The 15,255-nt window shown below is 43.5% G+C and overlaps 1 long non-coding RNA gene across 1 annotated transcript; it reads right to left on the bottom strand.

The window, feature by feature from the left end:
* Positions 1 to 2,405: 2,405 nt before the first annotated feature.
* LOC149128268 (uncharacterized) lies at positions 2,406 to 11,069 on the bottom strand. Its single transcript, XR_016212248.1, has 3 exons — positions 10,650 to 11,069; positions 4,076 to 4,201; positions 2,406 to 3,773 (listed from the first exon to the last, which is right to left on the bottom strand). It is a non-coding gene; the product is annotated as an uncharacterized LOC149128268 (long non-coding RNA).
* Positions 11,070 to 15,255: the final 4,186 nt, after the last annotated feature.

Raw genomic sequence — 15,255 nt, 5'->3', positions numbered from 1 at the left:
GGAGCACATAAACAAGTCTAGTATCTGCTAACACCAACCAATAGAATAAATAAAGGGGAAAGTGATCCAACATGGGAAGTGAGATACTCAGCAGACTCATAGAATGGCGGATGTCCTAAATAGCACTCTGGCCTCAGAATCAGCCCTAAAGGCACTCGGATCTGGCTGAAAAGCCCATGAGAGTATTTCAGGCATGGAAAGCCAAGACACTCTGGCAAAAAGATCTCTGTGAGTGAGATCCCAGTGGAAAGAACAGGTCTTCAAAGAGGGAGGTGCCTTTCTCTGAAGGGAGGAGAGAACCTCCACTTTGACTATGACCGTGTCTAAACAAGATAAGAGTCGGAGAACTCAAGGGGCTTCCATAGCCTTGGAAACTCATAACTGGTGCATAGGGAGATTACTGATGCCATAAACAGGAGTGTCAATTGGTAAAGTCAACAACAGGAGTCACTGTGCACTTACTCCTCATGTAGGATCTCTGTCCTTAACGTGCTGTACACTGAGGCTTAATGCTATAACGAGTACTCAAACAGTATATTTCACTTTGTGTTTCTATGGGGGTGCAAACGACTGAAATCTTTACTTAATGTACACTAAACGGATCTTCTGTAAAAAAAAAAAAAAAAAAAGAAAGAAATTATCAATTCCCAACTTGACTCTCACTGGGATTAAACATGACAATAGGTCTGATCTGATTTCATCATCATTTAAAAAAAATCATCTATTATTTTGCACTTTATGTTTTTGTGTGGGAGCAAACTGTTGAAATACTTACTTAAGGTATACTAAGCTGATCTTCTGTATATTAAGATAATCGAAAATGAATCTTGATGTGAATGGAAGGGGAGAGGGAGTGGGAAAGGGGAGGGTTGTGGGTGGGAGGGACGGTATGGGGGGGGAAGCCATTGTAACACATGAGTCGTACTTTGGAAATTTATATTCATTAAATAAAAGATTAAAAAAAAAAAAAAACAAAGTAGGACTATTGGCCATTCCCTGAGGTAAAACCCTCCATTGATATCTTTTTATGGGTTCTTTAAAATTTACGGATGGAACATTAAAGGCAAATCAGGGGCAATCTTTTGGATGTAAGGGTATTGTATAAAAACAATCTTTTAGATCTATGACCATAATATAGGAGTCTCTTGGAATAGCAGTAGGCAGTGGCAGACCTGTTTACAAGGCCCCCATAAGTTCCATAGTAGCATTAACTGTTCTAAGGTCCTGAAGCAACCACCATTTTCCAGATTTCTTTTTGATAACAAACTAGGACTATTTCAAGAAGAATTAGAAGGAACTATATGTCCTGCTGTTAATTGTTCCACTAATATCTGTGTAGCATTTATCTTTTCCTGCAGTAAAGGCCACAGATCCACCCACACGGGATCATCTGATTTCCATTTTATTTTTTCCGCATGGGGCACAGGTTGATCAGTGGCCATCAAGGGAAACCTAAACTCCTTCAGTCAGGATTAACAGTTAAAGTGATAGGAGATGTAATGCCTTGTTGTTGTTTACCTAAACGCTTACCTGGCAAGTGACCCTGTTGAAGCATATTAGTGGTAACAACTTCATTTGGACTACACGTTAAATCCCCCTTTTCTGTTAAAACATCTCACCCCCAAAGGTTAACAGGCAGTCCTTCTAAAATATATGATTGAAATGTGCCTGTATTGCCTGCTTCATCTTCCCATTGTAACAACTCTGAACTTTGTTCTAGTCCCTGACTCTGACCAATACCTCACCATTGAGTCATGGTAATTTCCTTTTTCCAATTTTTGGGCCAGTTTGTTGCTGAAATAATGGAGACATCAGCTCCAGTATCTAAAAGACCCATGAATAATTTTCCATTTAGTTTTAAGGAAAATACTGGTCAGTCCTTAGTTATGGGTTGTATCCAATAAGCATCCGAAGACCCAAAACCTCCTTCCCCATGGGAATCTGCCAATATGGCTCCAAATAAAGCAAGAAGAAGGACCAGCTGAGCAATACGCTGTCCTGGAGAAAGTGTGACAATTGTACCATTAGCTTGTGCCATAGTTTTAATTTTTCCCATGAAATCTTCATCTATAACCCCAGGGAAAACTTGTAATCCAGCCATAGTAATGCCTCTTCTTCCTAACAAAAACCCAAAAAATCCCTTAGGTAGCGGCCCACTGATCCCTGTAAGGAGGGCCTGAGGTCCCATTTCGGGGGTGAGGACTGTGTAGGAGGGGGTACTGAGGTCCAGTCCTGTGCTCCCCCTAGTGGTTCACTGCAAGGTACTGACTGATTTAAGGTGTTTGGTTGAGGAACAAACATCATGGCCCCAAAGATTTGTTGGTTTTGTTGGGATGGGGCCTGGGGCTGGCCCTGCATCTAGTTTTTTGAATTTTGTTTTTTTAATGAATTATCTTTTTTATCAGTTTTGGAGTGATATTTATTGGCCCAATACCTTTCCCTTTTGCACCAGGGACAAATCCCAGGAAGAGTCTTATTTTGATTTTTAACTTTTGGACAACTTTCTTTTACACATGTCCCTGTTGCCCACATTCATAACACCCTCATTTATCAGGCATAGCCCCCCTTGATGATTTTTGTAATGACATACCATGCAGAGTGGCAGGTCCTGAATGTCCTGTTTTTAAGTGAATCCATTTTGCTAATCCCTCATCTAAGGGACTGTCACAGAACACCTCAGCCACAGTAGCCAATCAATCTATGTTTGCATTGTACTTATATTTTGTAGAATTTACAGTACTGTGGGCATTACTAGGCAGTCCTCACACAGCACCAGAAAAAGATCCCTACTGAGAATCAAACATCATCAGTAATCATCACGGGCATATTTAATGTTCAGTTTGTGTGTTCCCCCGGGATGAAACAGCAGCAGCAGAGGCTTGCTCCAACTCCCTCTTAAAGCCCCCAAGGACAAGGGTGGCTCACTGCCAAGATTTTAGGCAAGCAGTGTCCCCCGTCTTGGATCTTGGCCAGAGAGCCGAGATATGAGGCATGCCCACCTGTTTATCAGAAACATCCCTTTATCCTCCTCCCCGGGAACTGGCCAGGCTCCCAAGGAGTAAGAGAAGGTCATCCAGCAGACAAGTTACTTGTTTATGAGAGCCAAACCTAGATACACGCCTCTCCATTCCAAAATTCTGTCCTTACATTTGGTCCTAAGATTGCATTGAGGTGTAGGCATAATTATTAACATGGGCTCATTGCATCATAATAATACAATACAAATTTTTATACAAGTATACATCCAGTAATCAAACACAATAATATTCAATGTGTTTTAAGGATAAATTGAAACATATCTGAGGGGGAATTAGCCTCTTATTATCTGTAGTTGTTACATTTTTATAGGTTTGTGAAATCTTAACCATTTGCAGCATATTTTGATTTACATTCTTTTGTAAGGCAAACCAATCATAATATGCCCAAGCATTCCTATCAATAATAGGGGTAGAGCTAGTACATAATACAAAAACAGAATGGGTAGTATTGAATTCAGTGATGGAAGAATTACATTGTTTTACTCTAGTCCGGACACTTTGTCACCACAATTTCTCATTTCACATAGTAATATTAACTTTACAACAGGTAACATTTACTCCAAATGAAATATTCAAATGCAGGGTGGGGGTATCCAATGTACACTGACCTACACTTTCCATTCCCAGTGTTCTTCATCCACAACACCCTCTTCTCCGAGCCTCTTCTATTTTTTCCTGTAGAAAACTTACAGCATCCTGAAGTAGTGTTTTATCTGTTTGCCGAACCAGAGTCTCCTTAATAAGAGACCATAGAGAAAATGTAATTACTGGCAGAGATTCCAGCCCACATTTTTGCAAATGCGCATTTAAATCTTTTTTGAGCAAATCCCAATGTTGTTCATCCATGACTCCTTCTGCAAACCAAGGACTGACTATTCCTATGGCATCAATGAACTGTTCTATGGTTCGCTTTTTAACCCTATTCCCTGTGTCTGTAATAGAGTCTTTATAGCCTTTATCATGGCTTGTTTACCTTGTTCTTGTCCCATAATTCCCCTTTCACACCTTATCCGAGGCAAGCGGAATTGGGTATTTACCGTCTTCCTCTCATTATTCTGTTGTTGCTGCAGCCTTTATGGCGGCGTTCCTCACTTCTGTCCCTCGTATTCAGGTGTCTGTTCAGGTGCCACTTGTGTGGGCCAGCTGCACCAGTTGAACAGAACCTGAAGGAGGGAGTGGGAATGAAAAGAGGGACAAGGGCACAGAGAATGGAGCTAAGACAAAAGGGCTGATCAAGAGTCGTTTATTCTAATGTCTCGGTGGTATTTATACATAACCAGCTGCAGAACAAAGAAGCACGAAAGATAACAACATATGTAAGCAACTTATCAGGGCCTCTGGTAGCACAGATAATTTTAAGAGTATTCTTGACCATCATCCTCCTTTAGGATGGGAGTATGTGACTTTCTTATCCTAGGAATTCCACAAGCCAAGATTGGCCTTGATTTGTCCAAAAGCTGCCTACAGACCCCAAAAGGATTTGGGGAAATGGTTTTCACAGTCCTGTTATGGGGGTGAGATGAGGCTTGTTAAAGAGGTGTTAGCAAGATCAATGTGAATTTTGTGACGTTATGTGAAAGGATTATCCCCCATTTGATCAATTCTCACATAGTCATTGTTTCTTTTCTTGGAGAAGACCTATTCGACTTCAGTGCCTTCTACAAGCTACTGAATGAAGCTGGAGGCCTGGGAAAATTCCAGACCCTTCAAATGGCTTTTCTTATACTCTCCAATGCCCTAGTGTATCCACATAATCTACTAGAGACCTTCACCGCAGTGTCCCAGGTCATTGCTGCTGGTCTGCCAATGGCACGGAGCTCCTGCAGGACGCCCCCTGGAAAATCTCCACCCCACTGGACTCACACCTGAAGCCAGGGAAATGGCAGCATTCATCCATCCCTGATGGCAGCACCTGCTTGTGAATGGGGCATTCTCTAACACCAGTGGGCCAGTCAAAGAGCTGTGTGTGAACGACTGGGTGTATGATCAAAGCTACTTCCCCTCCACTGCACTGACTGGTCTAAGGACTTGATTACGCACTCTGCTTATCTGAACCAGCTGTCAAGACACACAAAAGGAGCATGCTTCAAGCCTTCATGTGCTGTAGCCAGCTAACATCAACCTTTCTGCAAATACTGATTACTTGGATTATTTATCTATTAAATACCAGCAACTGTAGAGCTAACAAGGCTTGGGGACTAAATATAGACATCAATTTTACTATCACAGCACTTTTATTCTTTTGTAAAAATATTTATTTATTCATTTATTTGTAAGAGTTACAGAGAGGGCCAGTGCCACAGCTGAATAGGCTAATCCTCCGCCTGTGGCACCAGCACACCGGGTTCTAGTCCCGGTCGGGGCACCAGATTCTGTCCCGGTTGCCCCTCTTCCAGGCCAGCTTCTGCTGTGGCCCGGGAGTGCAGTGGAGGATGGCCCAAGTGCTTGGGTCCTGCACCCCATAGGAGACCAGGAGAAGCACCTGGCTCCCGGCTTCGGATCAGCACAATGTGCCGGCCACAGCACACTGGCCGCAGCAGCCATTGGGGATGAACCAACGGAAAAGGAAGACCTTGCTCTCTGTCTGTCTCTCTTACTGTCCACTCTGCCTGTCAAAAAAAAAAGTTACAGAGAGGGAGAGATGGAGAAAAATCTTCCATCCACTTGTTCACATCCAAATGGATGAAACAGCCGAGGCTGGGCCAGGCAGAAGCTGGGAGCCAGGAATTCCAACCAGGCCCCCGACATGGGTGGCAGTGGTCCAAACATTTGGGCCATCTCCTCAAGTACATTAGCAGGAAGCTAGATCAGAAGCGGAGCAGTTGGGACTCAAACTGGTGCCCATACGGAATACCAGCATTGCAGGCAGCGGCTTATCCTGCTGTGCCACAACACCAGCCTAAAGCTTTTATTCTTAAGTGTATCAATATTAAATAAGTATATCATATAATATATAATCATTTTTATGCAATGTCTGGAAAACATTATACTAGGTCAGTAGTACAGTACAAATTAGAAGTATGGGGATATTGATAAAAATCTTCATTTCCTGGCTGAATTTCAGATCAGTCAAATGACAAGATCTGGAGGAGAAATTCAAGCAACCACAATCAAAATTTTCTGAAGTGATCCTAATGTGATAAAAATTTTAAGAACAACTGAACCTTGAAATGCTAAGTGAATACAAAGAGATGATCCTAATATAACCTACAGGATTAGAGTAGGCTTCCTATAGAAATAACATTTAAGCTGAGAACTGAATTATTCAGCTTAGCAAGTTCAGGAAAGAAAATTGGTGGCTTGAGTATAAAATTGAAAAGTAAATTCTGAATGTGTTTTTAAATGATTGGAACGTTATGTGGTGAGAAAGATCATAGAACATTTGAATATCAGGAAGTAGTTCAACATTTCTGACACATAAGATACCAGAAAGTTGTAGGAAAGTAGCTGGAGATGAGGCTGGAAAGGGGCTTGGTTGCAGCAAAATTTGCAAGCCCTGTTAAAAAAAAGTACCTGGAGCTGTTCGTAACTGAGAGGTTCTCATCAGCTGTACAATGGGATCTGGTACGTGAATCTCAGGTAATGAAATCAATGTAACTTGGGGGCCAGTGCTGTGGTGTGAAAGGTTGAGCCTCAGCCTGCAGCTCTGGCATCCCACATGGGCACTGGTTCAATTTCTGGCTGCTCCATTTCCAATCCAGCTCTCTGCTAATGTGCCTGGAAAAGCAGCAGAGGATGGCCCAAGTGCTTGGGTCCCTACACCCATGTGTGAAACCCAGAAAAAGCTCCTGATTCCTGGCTTTGGTTTGGCCCAGTTCCAGCCATCACAGCCGTATGGAGAGTGAACCAGCAAATGGAAGATTGATCTCTCTCTCCTCTCCAACTCTGCCTTTCAAATAAAATCAATAAATCTTTTAAAAATGTAATTCAATTCCTATTAGGCCTGGAATACTGATGGGAAGCCTCACATGAGATCTTTTCCTACAGAAGAGTGTCTCTATCTATAGCTCTCCTTACTCCAATATGTTTTCATCAATGCATAATTTATTCTTCAAATAAGCAGCCTTTATCAAGTTCCAAATCTACAATTACATACTGTGTTGGGTATTGGAACTTGGTTCAGAATTTGATAGATAAGAAAACAGAAAATTTGGGTTGGCGCTGTGGCAAAGTAACTTAAGCCTCCACCTGTGGCGCCAGCATCCCATATGGGCATCGGTGCCTGTCCTGGCTGCTCCTCTTCTGATCCAAATTCCTGCTACAGCACTTGGAAAAGCAGTGGAAAGTGGCCCAAGTCCTTGGACCCCTGCACCTATGTAACAGACCCAGAAGAAGCTCCTGGTTCCTGGCTTCAGATAGGCCCAGCTCCAGCCATTATGGCTAACTGGGGAGTAAACCAGCTGATGGAAGACCTCTGTCTGTCTCTGTCTATCCCTCTCTTCTGTCTGTAACTCTGCCTTTCTAATAAATAAATCTTTAAAAAAGAAAACAGAAAATTATAGTCAGTATGGCAAGGGTGACACTGTCACCAAGGAATGTTGCATACATGACAGAGAAAGGGCATCTCCTTCAGAGTTGGGGAGGTTTCACGATAGGATTTACAGATGAGGTACCATCACATTTCACTCAGAAAGATGAGATGGAGCTACCAGTGGGAATTAAGAAGTTTTTTCAAGGTGAGATTCAGCCTGTTTGAAGACACAGCTGTGGAGAAAAATTCTGTAGGACTTGGAGTGTTCAATACCTTCTTCAATCTGGTAGCCACATCATAACTGGTCCCACATGTTGGACAGCCATTCCTATAAAACCTGTGATGAATGTAGCAAGGCTGCACTGTGGTGTTTCATAAACTGTGCTTGTAACCTGGATGTTTGATATTTATACACTATCATAGTTTGTGGTGTGAGGATTGGAGTGTCCTACACCTGGATTGGCCCTTTTTGAAACAGGCAGGCATCCACTCTCACTACCCAAGTATGCCATACACAAGGGAAATGAGAGACCATCCACCAGCCCAAGACCATCTGATGTCTCAGGGGAAAACTGTGGCTATAGAATGCACATAGAACTCATAAAAGCATCAGAATTGTAGGAAGGTTCTAATAGGAGTTGGTAAGAGGAAATTATGGTGAAAAGTTAAATGAGATCTAGGAGAAACTTATATAGGATAATATAAGTATTTGATACTCATTATAAAACTAAGAGGAGACACTGAAATATTTTATGTACAGGAGGACATGATTATATTAATATTTTGGGAATATCAAAATTACTCATGATGTCTTAAAACTGGAAAGACTGGGGCTGGTGCCATGGCACAGCAGGTTAAAGCCCTGGCCTGCAGTGCTGGCATCCCACATGAGCGCCGGTTCGAGTCCTGGCTGCTCCTCTTCCGATCCAGCTCTCCGCTATGGCCTGGGAAAGCAGCAGAAGATGGCCCAACTGCTTGGGCCCCTGCACCCACGTGGGAGACCCAGAGGAGACTCCTGGCTCCTGGCTTCAGATCAGCTCAGCTCCGGCTGTTGTAGCCATCTGCGGAGTGAACCAGCAGATGGAAAACCTCTCTCTGTCTCTCTCTGTAACTCTTTCAAATAAATAATAAAATAAATATTTAAAACTGTAAAGACCTAAAAGTCCATAAAAAGACAAGAACTATTCATATAATTGATTTTTCACAGCAAAGTGAAGTAACACTATTCTATACAGTGACATGAATGAATATTAAAATCCTTATGTTGAACAAAGCAGGTTCAATGCCAATGCTTTTTACATACTATAAAATTCCACTTACAGAAAGATCAAAACAAGCCGACCACTATCTTCTGGCAAAGTTTGTTTCAGTCTGTTTTCTGCTCTGCAACCACTGTCAACAACGGACCATGCTCTCTCAGTGTCCTCCCAAACTGAACTAATGTCCAGTGAGAACCAAGGGGATGATTTAGAAGATCTGTAACCAGAACTGCAATTAGAACTCGGCTTCACCCCTTGGGCCCTAGGGTAGTTAATGTGTCTACATCCCACCACCAGTTTCCCTCTCTGGCTCAGAATCTCCCCGGCACTCTTAACTCCATTCCAGTATGAAGCTTGTCTGAACTCCTTGAATCTCTCCTCTCGCCTGTTTGTGCCAATAGCTACCCTGCAGTCTCCACAGGTGGATGCAATCACTCTAACTTGCTTATTTGCACCAAAAGCTATCACCTGAGAGCCACTTCCTTCTACTGGGCCATTGGTGCTCATGTGCACACAGTCCAAACTAATGAAGGAAATATGAGAATGCCACTACCATGCAGCAACCAGCCACGATGAGGAGTCAGGCTTTGGAATCAGATTAGACCCCGTGCTTAGGGACAGGTGTTCCAAAAATGTTGGGTTTCAGGAACCCTCACATGCTCCATAAATCTAGGTCAGGGGAAAGAAATCAATGCCTCCTGTCAAATCTGGCCTACAGAACTATTTCATAAATGGAGTTGCATTGAAGATAGGCCGTTCTTTAATGATTTACCGCTGCTCTTGCACTAGGACAGCAGCACTGAGTGGTTATTACAGAAATGATTCGGCCTATGATCTGTAAACATTTACCAGCTAGCCTGTTACAGAAATATTTAGATAACCACCATCCCAACCCATGATGTGCCTTTATGTTCTTTTCTACTACAGAAATAATTGCATGGGAATTTCATTGCTACCCCTGCTTCCACCTCTCAAATGGTACACAGAGCACGGATGGGGCCAGGAGTTCAGGTGCAAGCCAGGGACCAAAGAGAACCCATGTGATCTGACTCCAATGTCTGTTCTTACAACAGGCATTTGGGACAAGCCTAAGAGTTCAAGACCTATTATAAAAGCTGTCATAACCAAAGCAACACGGTACTGGCATAAAAACAAAGGCCAATGGAACAGAACAAAAACCCCTAAAATAAATCAACCCAACACAGCCAACTTGTCTTTTACAAAAGGAGCTACAAATTGCACCCTGCGGGAAGGAGTCTTTTCAACAAAGGGGATCTGGAAAACTAGATTTCCACAGGCACAGGGCTGAAACAAGACACTTCGGCCCTATATCATAAAAAGGTAAACTCAAAATGGTTAAGAGAAATAAACCTAAGACCTACAGCTACGAACCTACTAGAGGAAAACATAGGGGAAGCACCACAAGACATTGGCATATGCAATGACTTTTTGTTTGTTTGGATAAAACCCCAAAAGCACAGGCAATAAAAGCCAAAATAGACAGATGGGATTGAAAGCTCAAAAACCACTCCATTTTACTCCTGAGTGAAGCCTCTCTCCCACCGTGCTCTCGCCTAGGGCAGCCAGCAGCTGCCCAATCACTTTTTAACCAACCACCTGCATCTAGTTTGGCCCCAAGCCGTGTCCTGACTCGAACTGCTTTGCTCTGACCACAAAACCAAACCACCCTGTTCACTCCTGCCCCCTTCTGGAAAGAGCGTCTACAAAGCCTGCCCCATCACCATTTGGGGCCAACACGCCCATGGGCCCACGCCGTCTGGTCCCGCTCCTCCCTTGGAAAGCGAGTAAGACCGACCTCTGTCAATCCCTCAGCTATTGTGAAATCTCTCACAACCCCGGGCACGCGCCATGCAAACCAACCTTTCCTCCGGGGCGCACACGGGGATCTGCCGCCGTCTTCAGGGACAAAGCCCCCTGTCTGCAGGCAGGAGTTCTGTTAAGCTTGACTTGTGGCTCTCGGGCTGAAAGCCTGCCCCGTCCTCCGCCTGAGGTCTGCCTCGGGGTTTGGCCCCTGGCCGGTCCTCTCCAAGGTTTCCGGGCTGTCTTGTGCTCCGGTTCCAGGACTCCTCAAAATCTCCTTCTTCTAGTTCCATTACGCAGGAGCCCACTCTGAACTCTCCGGCTGCAAACGGCTTCCCCTGCTCTAATCTGTCCTCCTCTCTCCTTTCTAAGCATCGGACAACACCCATCCAGCCCCAGAAAGGAAACGCGGCTTGGCTAATTGCCTGGAGTAGCTGGTTTGTGCTGCGTACATCTGTTGAAATAGCGTATCAGTCTCCATAAAATGTACATGGGTTTCGTGTGAATCCAAAATTTTAAAGGAAAAAAAAATAAATTATTCTTTCTCAGAAAAAAAAATAGATAAAATATGCCCATACCCTGTGTGAGAGTCTTGAATCCACAAGGGCCCCAGACATCCCCCCCTACTCTTTCCTGGCGTCAGGAAATCAGAAACACAGAGGCGCCTGCACCTGGAGAGCTTCCCCGTTCCCACAGTTTGTCCCAGCTGCAAATCAGAGAACCATCCTGTGCCTCCCGGTCCCTATCACTGCCCCAGCTGTGAATCGGACAGCCCTAAGACTCCCTGTGTCTGGGACCCTGTCTCAGGGCATCTGGTATCCTCTCCAGTTGCTCCAGCCCGTGTCCCACATCCCTTTGTTCAGCCCCTCCAACCCATCTCCTACCTCCCTCCCTCCTCCTTGACACAAGTTCCCTATAAAACCCCAACATTACACATGAGCCCCCAACTCCCCTCCCTCTGAGGGTGCTCCCGGCAGTTCTTCACCCTAATAAAACAACTTCTTTGGTCAGCGTGGTCTTGGCTGTCATTCTCGGCCATGGTTGAAAACCTTAACACCTCTAGGGCAGAAGGAAGATAAAGATATGGAGACCTCCCAGTAGTAGATGTGCCAGCCTCAAATGGCAAAATCCAAGCGTCTGAAGATTATCTGGCTGATTCAATAGGCACAAACTACCAAGGTCAGCGGCACGATTTTGAATTGGGACACTGCCCATTCTCCCATTGAGTGAAAACCATAGTAAGATTCTGTTTCAGAAGAAAATAGAAATCCAAATGCCGAGGTTGTGGAATGCACATGAGAAGTGTTGTTCCCTGAGCCTAGTACAAGTAGTTTGTCCTGGTGATCCTGGTAGGAAACCCAGCCAAGAAGCACTGTGTTCGGTACATAAAGCCGAAGACAGAAAGTGCACAGGGATGAACGCTGGTGCAGCAGAGGAAACACCTTCTGAGCATCAGATGTGTTGTGTCGAACCTGAGAAGTGGAAAGCCAGGTTAGAGATTGCTCTGCTATTAAATTTAAGAAAAAGAAGGCTTCAATCCCTTTATGTATTGTATTTTTAATTGACAAATAGTAATTATACCTATTGATGGGGTACGGGTTGTTATGATATATGAATACATTGTGGAATGGTTAAATAAAGTTCATTGACATGCTCAACACTTTAACTACATAACACTTCTGAGTGGTAAGAATATTTAAATTCTATGTTCTGGCAATTTTGCCATATGCAAGACATTATTGTTAACTGTAGTGACCACGCTGTACACTGCACTAGTAGAACTTGTTCCTCCTGTCTACAGAACTGAGAGTCTGCATCCTTTTAATAACACCTACTGTTTCCCTGCTGACTCACCACCGGGCAGCCTTTGATAACCACTGTTCTACCCTGGATCACAGTAAGTGCTGTTTTTTTAGATTTCACATAAAACTGAAATAAGGCAATATTTGGTTTTCTGTGTGTGGCTTTTTCATGTAACGTAATGTCCTTAAGATGCATCCATGTCAAAAATCACGAGGCTTTTTACCTTTTAAAACTATATGGTGGGGCCGGCACTGTGCACAGTGGTTGGGCCACCGCCTGCAGTGCCAGGATCCCATATGGGCACCGGTTTGAGTCCCGGCTGCTCCACTTCCAATCCAGCTCTCTGCTATGGCCTGGCAAAGCAGTGGAGGATAGCCCAAGTGCTTGGGCCCCTGCACCCGTGTGGGAGACCTGGAAGAAGTTCCTGGCTCCTTGCTCTGGATCTGTGCAGGTCCAGCCGTTGTGGCTAATTGGGGAGTGAACCAGCAGATGAAAGACTTTCTCTCTCTCTCTCTCTCTCTCTCTCTCTCTCTCTCTGTGTGTGTGTGTGTGTGTGTGTGTGTGTGTAACTCTGACTTTCAAATGAATAAATAAAGAAATCTTTAAAAAAACTATACAGTAAGTATTCCATTTAGTCTATAAAAAGGATACTTCAAAAAGTTTGAGGAAAGATGGAATTAAAAGATGAATTTATTTTGAGACCTATGCATATGAGACCTTCAAAAAGATCATAAAAATATTTTAGTATGAAAAACCTATGCATAGATTTCATGTAGTATTCTGCCTTTTGTTTGTTCGTTCTTTTATAGAAATGTAGTTGATCTTCTATCTTGACTATCAGGAAAAATAATGTAGCAGACAAGGGAGTGCAGATACCTCTGACGTACTGATTCATTTCCTTTGCTTATGTATTTAGTAGTGGGATTGCTGGATGACATGGTAATTCCATAATTAATTCCTTGAGGAACCTCCATACTGTTTTCTGTAATGGCTCAACTAATTTATATTCCTACCCACAGTGTACAAGTTCCTTTTTCACCTTACCAACACTTTCTATCTTTTCTTCTTTTGGTACTAGCCTTTCTAATGGTTGTGAGGTGGTTTTAACTTATGTTTCCATGGCATTAATGATGTTGAACATTTTTGCACATATCTGCTGCCCATTTGCATGTCTTCTCTGAGAAATGCCCTTCCAGATCCTTTGCCCATTTTCAGTTGGGTTGCTTTCCTACCTTTGAGCTGTCAGAGTTTCTCCTATATTTTGGATATTAATGTCTTAAGAGATGTGAATGGCAAATATTCTCTTCCTTTTTGTAGGTTGTCTTCACACTGTTCATTGTTTCTTTTCACTTGCAGAAGCATTGTAATTTGGTGTAATCTGGTTTCACTATTTTTACTTTTGTGGCCTGTGCTTTTAGGGTCATATTTTAAAAAATCAGGGTGCATACTGATGTCATGAGACATTAACCCTGTTTTCTGCTAGTAATTTTATGATTTAAGTTCTTGTGTTTAAACCTTTAGTCTGTTTTGAATGACATTTATGTATGGTGTGAAAAAGTCTAATTTCATTCTTTTGCATGTAGACATCTGGTTTTCTCAGAACTACTCACTGAGTAGACTACCCTTCCCCTATTGTGTGTTTTTGGCACTTTCATCAAAAATCAATTGACTGTGAACATATAGATTTATTTCTGAGCTCTGCATTCAATTCCATTGTTCTTCGTGTCATTGTTATGACAGTTCTGTGCTGTTTTGATTACTATAGCTTTGTAGTATATTTTGACACTGGGTAGCGTGATTCCTCTGGCTTTGTTCTTTTTATTCAATATTGCTTTGGTTCTTTCTGGTCTTTCATGAATCCATACAAATTTTAGGATTCCTTTTTATATTTCTGTAAAAAAGTCATTGAAATTTTTATAGATACTACTTTATTTTTTATTTGATAGGTAGAGTTATAGACAGTGAGAGAGAGAGACAGAGAGAAAGGTCTTCCTTCTGTGGGTTCGCTCCCCAGATGGCCACCACAGCCGGCGCTGTGCCAATCCGAAGCCAGGAGCCAGATGCTTCTTCCTGGTCTCCCACATGGGTGCAGGGGCCCAAGCACTTGGGCCATCCTCCACTGCCCTCCCAGGCCACAGCAGAGAGCTGGACTGGAAGAGGAGCAACCGGGACTAGAACCCGGTACCTGGCCGGCGCCGCGGCTCACTAGGCTAATCCTCTGCCTAGCGGCGCTGGCACACCGGGTTCTAGTCCCGGTCGGGGCGCCGGATTCTGTCCCGGTTGCCCCTCTTCCAGGCCAGCTCTCTGCTGTGGCCAGGGAGTGCAGTGGAGGATGGCCCAAGTGCTTGGGCCCTGCACCCCATGGGAGACCAGGATAAGTACCTGGCTCCTGGCTCCTGCCATCGGATCAGCGCGGTGCGCTGGCCGCAGCGCGCCGGCCACGGCGGCCATTGGAGGGTGAACCAACGGCAAAGGAAGACCTTTCTCTCTGTCTCTCTCTCTCACTGTCCACTCTGCCTGTCAAAAAAAAAAAAAAAAAAGAACCCGGTACCCATATGGGATGCCGGTGCCGCAGGTGGAGGATTAACCAAGTGAGCTGTGGCGCCAGCCCCAATAGATACTACTTTAAATCTATAGATCACTTTGGGTAGTATAGATATTTCAATGAAATTAATTCTTCCAATACATGAATGTTGACTATCTTTCCATTTATTGTAATTTTATTCAATTTCATTTGTCAATGTTTTAATATTTTCTGGTATAAGTCTTTCATCTCCTTGGTTATATTTGTTCCTAAATATTTTGTTTTCTTGTAGCTATTATAAATAAATGGTTTTCTTTGTTTGCTTAGGGCATTATGTGT

This window comes from Oryctolagus cuniculus, chromosome 1 (assembly GCF_051225735.1).
Source record: "Oryctolagus cuniculus isolate XC-2025 breed Fujian yellow rabbit chromosome 1, ASM5122573v1, whole genome shotgun sequence".
Lineage (NCBI taxonomy): Eukaryota > Metazoa > Chordata > Mammalia > Lagomorpha > Leporidae > Oryctolagus > Oryctolagus cuniculus.
The sequence above is the reverse complement of the archived record's forward strand: the minus strand, read 5'-3'. Positions and strand labels throughout refer to the sequence as shown.